Consider the following 7,959-nt stretch of genomic DNA (forward strand, 5'->3'; position numbering starts at 1 on the left):
GTTGCTCAGCAGCGTCTCTTGTTCCGTCAAGGCTACACAGGAACCCACTGACGTCACTTGAATGTACATCACATCATGTGACTCTGTTCCTGTTCCTGTTCTTGTTCGAGCAATGCAGAAGGGGAAACAGCGGCCCCCACGGAAGTCTGTGAGCAGCACCAGAAGATCTGCAGTTCAGGTAAGGGTGGGGGAGTAAATGAATGAATATATGTGTGTGTGTGTGATAGCATGGATAGCATGGATATCTGGGGCTCTGTATGTACTCTGAGATGCATATTGACAGACAGGTAAGTACAGACAATCTCACACCAGGCTGGTATACAAGAATAGATTGTATTGATGAAAGCTGGCTGATCATAAGGTTGGAGTCCATCCTGTCCCTTACCAGACAGATAGCTCAGATAGAGGTGAGACATAAACTAACGCTCCTACCGTCACTGCACCTTCAGCTCACTACCCTCCGTGCACGATTAGCTTCTCTGCTGGACACACGTATTAAGCGCAACTTCCTGCTGACACGCCATAAATTTTATGAATTCGGGGACAAGCCTGGTAAATTGCTGGCTAGGGCCTTGAGGGCAAAGAGGGCCCAGGGCTATTTGCTCAGGATCCGTGATAGACACAATCGCCTTCACTTCCATTTCCACAAGATTGCTGAATGTTTTCAGCACTATTACTCCTCTCTTTACAATCTTTCCCCTGGCCCGGGTCCCTCAGCTGATGCCTCTCAGGCTACGGTGGATTTCCTTGGCGCGCATCTCCGGAGGGTCCTGGCCTCGGAGGACAGTAGGGTACTTGAGGATCCGATTACGCTTTCTGAGATTGAGTCGGCGGTCAGGAGCTCGCCCTCGGGCAAGAGTCCTGGTCCAGATGGCTTCTCAGCCATCTACTACAAAAAATTATTTCCCCTCCTGGGCCCCCGCTTGGTCTCTCATTTTAACGCTATCGCTACGGGGGAGCCCTTCGATCCTCGAGCGCTTGAGGCTAGTATCGTGGTTATCCCCAAGCCTGATAAAAACCTCGACCTTTGCAGTAGCTACAGGCCGATTTCGTTGATAAATGTCGATGTTAAGATTTTTGCCAAGGTGCTGGCTAATCGCCTCCGTCCTCTTTTGCCGGGGCTGATCCATCCGGATCAGGCGGGTTTTGTGCCAGGGAGGGAGGCGCGGGACAACACCATTAAGGTCATTGACATTATTGCGCATGGTCAACACTTCCAGACCCCTATGGTCCTGGCCTCTATGGATGCCGAAAAGGCATTTGACCGAGTCTCCTGGCCCTTTCTTTTTAGGGTCCTGGAGGGGATTGGTCTGGGTAGGCGCTTTCTCACCTGTATCCGGGCCCTATACAGCTCCCCTGTGGCCCGCGTTAAAGTCAATGGTATTCAGTCTGGTGGGGTGACCCTGTCCAATGGGACGCGCCAGGGCTGTCAGCTATCCCCTCTCCTATTCCTTCTGGCGGTTGAACCTCTTACTGAGGCGGTCCGTTCACACTCGGAGATTAAGGGCATTGACATTGCGGGTCGCTCCCATGTGATTTCGTTGTTTGCCGATGACATCCTTGTGACGCTCTCTGACCCGACCAGGTCTCTCCCTGCTCTGTTGTCTCTTCTTGAGCACTTTCGTTACCTTTCTAATTATAAGATCAGCTTGTCAAAGTCCGAGGTGATGGGGTTTCACCTTCCACCAGATGTCTCCCATCATATCCGCACAACAATGCCCTTCCGTTGGAAAGAGGATTATATCAAGTACCTTGGTGTCCTGATTCCCTCGGACTTGTCAAAACTTAAGGCCCTGAATTTCGACCCCCTTTTAGCTACTCTCCATACTGACCTGGCCAGGTGGGCATTCCCTCATGTATCCTGGTTTGGTAGGGTTAGTGTTCTTAAAATGAACATCCTCCCTCGCTTCCTCTATCTTTTTCAGACGCTGCCCATCTTTCTCCCCCGCTCCTATTTCCGTAGATGCCACAGTGCCTTTCTCCGCTACATCTGGAAGGGTAAGCCCTCCCGACTCTCCTTCTCTTACTTGACACGACCAAAGGCGTCCGGGGGGTTGGGTCTTCCCAACCTGGAGTTGTACTGGAGGGCTGCTCATCTTCGACGCGTAGTCGAGTGGACGGTCGGCTCTGGCTGCAAGTTGAAGCTGCGGCTCTCTCTTGTCCCCTTGCGGTTCTCCCTTGGATCGCTCATCCAATGCGTTGTCTCACTCAAGCGCCCCACCCATTAATTACGCCCACCCTTAAAGCATTTAAGGGGGCTGTGTGTGCTGGAGGTATCTCATCGGATCCCTCCCCCTTGTTTCCGATTTCGGGGCATCCCGATTTCACGCCGGGAGGAGTGGCCAGTCGTATGTCGTCCCTTCATCCGCTCTCTGTCTCTGTCCTTAGGGTATGCCATGTGTCTCAAGGAACCACCTTTCGGCCGCTGGCGGAGTTGACAGGCCTCACGACCAACCCTTTTCCGGTTGTCTTTCTCTATCACCAGATTAAACATTTCCTCACCTCCTCCGGTGCTCATGCTGGTGGGGCTCGTGCCCCCACCGCGTTTGAACGATTGTGTCTGGCGGATAGGGTGCCTTCGCACCTTCTCTCTGCCCTCTATGCCATGCAGCTCGCACCAGTGAAGCTCACCAAGCCGTATTATTTTAGTCTCTGGGAGGGGGACCTTGGGATCTCTTTCTCCCTCGAGGAGTAGGAGCGGATGCTTCGGATTGTTCACGGGGGAACGGTGTCCAGCAGAGTTCAGGAAACCCTTTTTAAAATAGTTACCCGATGGTATAAAGTTCCGATTGACCTTCACAGATTCCTCCCCCAAATTCCCTCCACGTGCTGGCGCTGTAACGAAGCCCCGGGTTCCCTTTACCATATCTGGTGGTAGTGTTCGGCAATTCAGCCTTTTTGGGATAAAGTGGCCTCAGTCATTCGCAGGGTGGCGAATCCGACCTTTGTAGCGACACCAGCTTCCGTCCTATTGCACCATACCACCGTCCCGTACAGGTCCTATAAGGGTTCCCTCAAATTTCACCTAATTAATGCGGCCCTCACCGCCCTTCCTAGATCCTGGAAGTCTACCAGCCCACCTTCTATGTCTACCTGGTTTCGACGGGTTGAATTCGTCTATCAGATGGAGGTCCTCACGGGGGCAGCCAGGGGCCAGGAACACTCGATCGAACTCCAGTGGTATAACTGGCGCACGGATGTCTCCTCCCTTACCGATTGCCCTGACTCTTTGGGGCCTTGAGCTACTACAAGCTTTTCTCCCTCACCTAGGGTCTCTTCTTTCAGTCCATTTTATTTCATTTTGTTTTGTTTAAATTGTTCTTCATATTCACGTTATGTTTGTATCCACATGATATGCCTTTGTACCTTCTTTACCTGGGGCCTGAGGCACCTTGGTGTTCCGGTCTGGCCTCTTTGTTCTGCTCCACAAGTAGGTACCCTCCAGGCACGTTCGCGGTGGTTGTTATTATTAGTGGTGATCAGCTTTTACCCACTGTTTATCTGATGCGACTGTCATGTAGCACATATATCTATAGTTCTACTGTGGAACATGTTTTTATATGTCGGAGGTTTCAGACTCTCACCCTGTGTTGTGTGGGAGTTGATTTACCTCTTAACACTTACCGAGTACATTGTACACTCCGACTGTATTGTGCTAATGCTTTGATTTTGTGCTGTGTCATATCTTACTTGCAATAAACGGTGAATTGAAAGCTGGCTGATCAGGAACAGGGCTGGTATATACTAGACTTGTGCATTCGTCTTCGGGCGAACATGAAAACGAACACGAAGATTAGATAGCGGCGGTAAAACGTAGACGAAGACACACAACACGAAGAATCTTCGTGATCGTCTTCGTCTACTAATCTCCTTGGTCTCTTCCCCATCTAGCCTACCTTATCTTCGCGGCATCACAGGAGTTGCCGGAAGCGGAAATCCGTAGGTCCGCCATCAGGGGTTAAAGGGCAGTGCGAGTGAGGTCGCCTGCAGGGCGTCAACCAATAACGTGAGCGGAAATCCATAGGTTAAAGGGCCGTGAAAGCGACCAATAGGCTCACTCACACGGCCCCTTAACTCCTTAAGGTGCAACCTGACCACTGGTCTCCCCCAGTCAAGTTACGGCACCAGGATTTTAAAAGTCTGTACGAGCGACCCTATTGGTCGCCAGCAGGGGCAGACGAGCCCCCTGCTGTCGACCAATAGAGTTGCTCATACGGACATTTAAACTCCTGGCGCCAGTGCTGCTGCGTAGTCCGTACTGCGTTAACCCCGTATTAACCCCTTCTACAAAACCGGAAAAAACAAACACAAAGAATGTCCACGAATATTCGCCCAAACAGAAGACCGGAACGGGTGAATATTCGCGGAATACGAAGATTTTTTTCCCCGAAGTCGAGCGTGAAGACGAACACAAAGTCTAATATATACAGTGAAATATAGCATAAACAGGATACAATTAATCGTAACACATGGAATCAAAGGTCTTGCCAGACAAACCTGGAACTGGTAGCATGGATGCTGGAAATTAGTAAGACCCAGGATAGTTTGTTCTTATATATACCATTCACATTCTTTAGATCGTATTAATTGCATTTTATATATGTGCATTAGCATAGATGACTGCCAGTAATTAAACAGTTTTGGCATGCCCAATCCACCTCGTTTCCTAGGCATAAACAGGGTGTTTTTTTTATTCTAGGGTGTTTATCACGCCATATAAAACTCATAAATTTAGATTGTATTAAATTGAACCATTCTTTGGGTAGACCATCTGAAATCATTCTAAATCTATATAACCAAACCGGTAATATATATGTTTTAATGATATTGATTCTCCCAATCCAAGATATAGGAAGATTTTTCTATTTATTTAATTTCACTTGAGTCTGGTTTAAAAGAAGTCGACAGTTTTTTCCATAATCTTGTAGCCTTCTGCCGGAATCATTACTCCTAAATAGTCTATTCCAGAATCTGCCCAATAGAATTGGAATTTAGATTTAAGTATATTTTTATCTTCGTATAAAGCCTCTTTGATCTTTGTGTATTAGTACATCTAGTTTATTTCTAATTCTATTTGCAAGTATCGCAGAGTATATTTTAGAGTCTAGATTTATTAAAGATATTGGTCTATAGTTTTTCATATCTGAAGGAACTTTATAGGGCTTATAGCGGCTTGTAGCATCTCTCGAGGAAATTTCCTCTAAAACTTTATTTCATTAAACATGTTTTGTAAATAGGGAGTCAAAATTGAACTTAAAATGCAGCTATGTATCCATCAAGTTTTGCCTCGTTTCAATAGCGTTATTACTTTAGCCACTTCACATTCCTCTATTGGAAGATCTAGAAATTCTGACTAGGCCACTGATAATTTACTTATCTTGGTAGTGTAGAGGGGGGAGATGACGTAAGACACTGACTGGGCAGAGCGTCTGGCTATAATCGATGCGTTGTTGGTATACTGAGCTTCAGTCTGGTGGATTTGGCGGTCCAACAAGTCTCTATAACCAACAAGCTACCGGTGATCTCACTTGGTGATCACATCAATGCGGCTCCTGAAGCGAGGACATTCACGTCTCGTTGCCAGCTCCATACTCTCCGTTCAGGTGGGCTCGCCCCCCGGCCGCTAAAAATAGATGGCGTTCTGACCGGAGCAGATGGAGGTGATCTATCAGTTCTGATAAGAGTGAAGGAAAGTCGGAAAGTACCATGCCCCCTTAGTGGTGGAAAGCATTGGAAGAGCCTGAGACAAGGGAAACTAATGAATTACCCTGCGTAATATGCATGAGCACCAGTACAACTAAATTGCTCTGAAACTACCGAAGAGATAAGTACTACGACTTATGGACTACTGAAATTTACGTAATGAATTTGGAAGATAATATAATATATTGATTTGGGACTTAAAATGATTACTATTGAATGAATTATTCTTGAAGACTTAATATTAGCATTACTATTATTGTATATCATATATATATATATATATATATATATACATATTGTATAGATGTCGTTGTTTCTAAAAAGGGGTTTCATGAAAACGGCATGTGCAATGAATGGATAAAATCCCTCCCCTCTACATTGCATAGTGTGCTATACCAACTACACCTTTTTAAAATTAATTTGATATATGTTTAAACGACCCCTGGACTTATTGTATTTTATACAGTATACTTAATCATGTATTAATTCCGATATTAATTTTCTATGAATTTCCTATGAATTATTTAACTAATTTATTAAATATTTATTTAACTTAACCAATTTATTTAATTATCAATTATATTATCGTAATATAATTGGGATTCCCGCCAATCAATAGAAATATAAAGTATTGTCCCCAATTGATAATGCCAAATAAAAAGGAAACCGATTATAAATTACTCACCAAGAAAGAAAAAGAGAAGGGGAAAGACAAATTATAACTCATCTTTAAAAACAAGAGAAAAATGTATAATATATTTTCTCCCCAATCTCAGAAGTTACTGGATGTAACAGCAACGTCTACTCAGCAAGATACAAGGATACATATGGCGGAAAAGGATATCACAAATTTTCATATGGATAGCTCGGGAGATTTGGAACATCCGGAAATTTCTCAAACCCACTTACAAAAGCTCTAAGTTCTCAAATGGAATGAATAAATAAAGAATTGTCTACCTTTTTGGCAGAAATAAGATCGGATATTAACCAAGTAAGAGAGAGAGTATTTACATCAGAAGAAAAAATAGTGGCACTGGAGATTAAAACTGCAGAGTTACGTAAAGATATTCAGAAAAAACAGCAACAAATCGAGGATTTGGAACGAAAAATAAATGATAATGAGAACTGGGCTCGAAGAAAAAATATTGAATAAGAGGAATTGACAAAAACATTTCCCAAGACAAAATGACAGACTTCCTGTTGGATTTGACTAACAGCATGGAAATACAACCCAAGTTAACAGCTTCTGATATAGATTGGTCATACAGAATATCTAAGCCAACTAATGTTGCGGAAAAACAACCGAGAGATATAATTGTTAGATTTAATGCACTTGGGATAAAGAACAAAGTGATGATCGCTTCACAATCTTTCAAGTCGGATAATCATGCTTATGCAAAATTGCTATTTTTTCAGGACATACCATACAATACTCGGCAAAGAAGAAAATCCTTTAATCCAGTAATCGAAAATGTAAAGAAGAAAGAAATCAAATTTCAGACAGAGTCCAGCAGATATCAAATAAACAACTCCGAATTTAAAGTTATTAATATATTCAGTTTTGAGATTCGAAGAAACCTTTGAAACAATTGTTTTTTTTATTTTATTTTTTTAATTTCATTTTTTTACACTTTTATTACTTATTTATACACTTTTTACACATTGATATATTGAATAGGGATACATTGATACAATTGTTCACTCTTTTTCACAATGATAATTTCAATTTACTATTTTTCACTTATTCATACAATATATTTTTTCAATATTTATACATACTGACACTACAGATGCAATAAATCTGACAAACATTATTTGTTATATTTAACAATATTATCTGCTTTAGCAACTACAACCTCCTTAACACTCCTCACATTACACTACGGCTTATTTATATAAATATAATATATCTCCTACACAATGTTACACTGAGTAGAAATACATTATTATAATTACACAATAATATACACTGTGACACTGTCAGGAACTGGGTCCATACAGACAACTGTAATGAGCCAGAGTGCCCAAAGATTGTGTTCAGGAGTTATTGTGCAGTAGCGGAGTGGGACAGGGCCTGGTGCAGGGCGACTGCACTATCCCAGGTGGGCATCTAGGGTTGTGCAGTCACATATCAGCACCCTGACATAGCAGCTGATGTAGTCCAGAACAAATCAGAACTAAACTTGGCTGGATGGATGCAGACATGAGACATAGCACCAGAATCATGTGCAGGATGCTGCAGGCTGGGAGTACGGA

Source organism: Spea bombifrons, chromosome 2 (genome assembly GCF_027358695.1).
Source record: "Spea bombifrons isolate aSpeBom1 chromosome 2, aSpeBom1.2.pri, whole genome shotgun sequence".
Classification (NCBI taxonomy): domain Eukaryota; kingdom Metazoa; phylum Chordata; class Amphibia; order Anura; family Pelobatidae; genus Spea; species Spea bombifrons.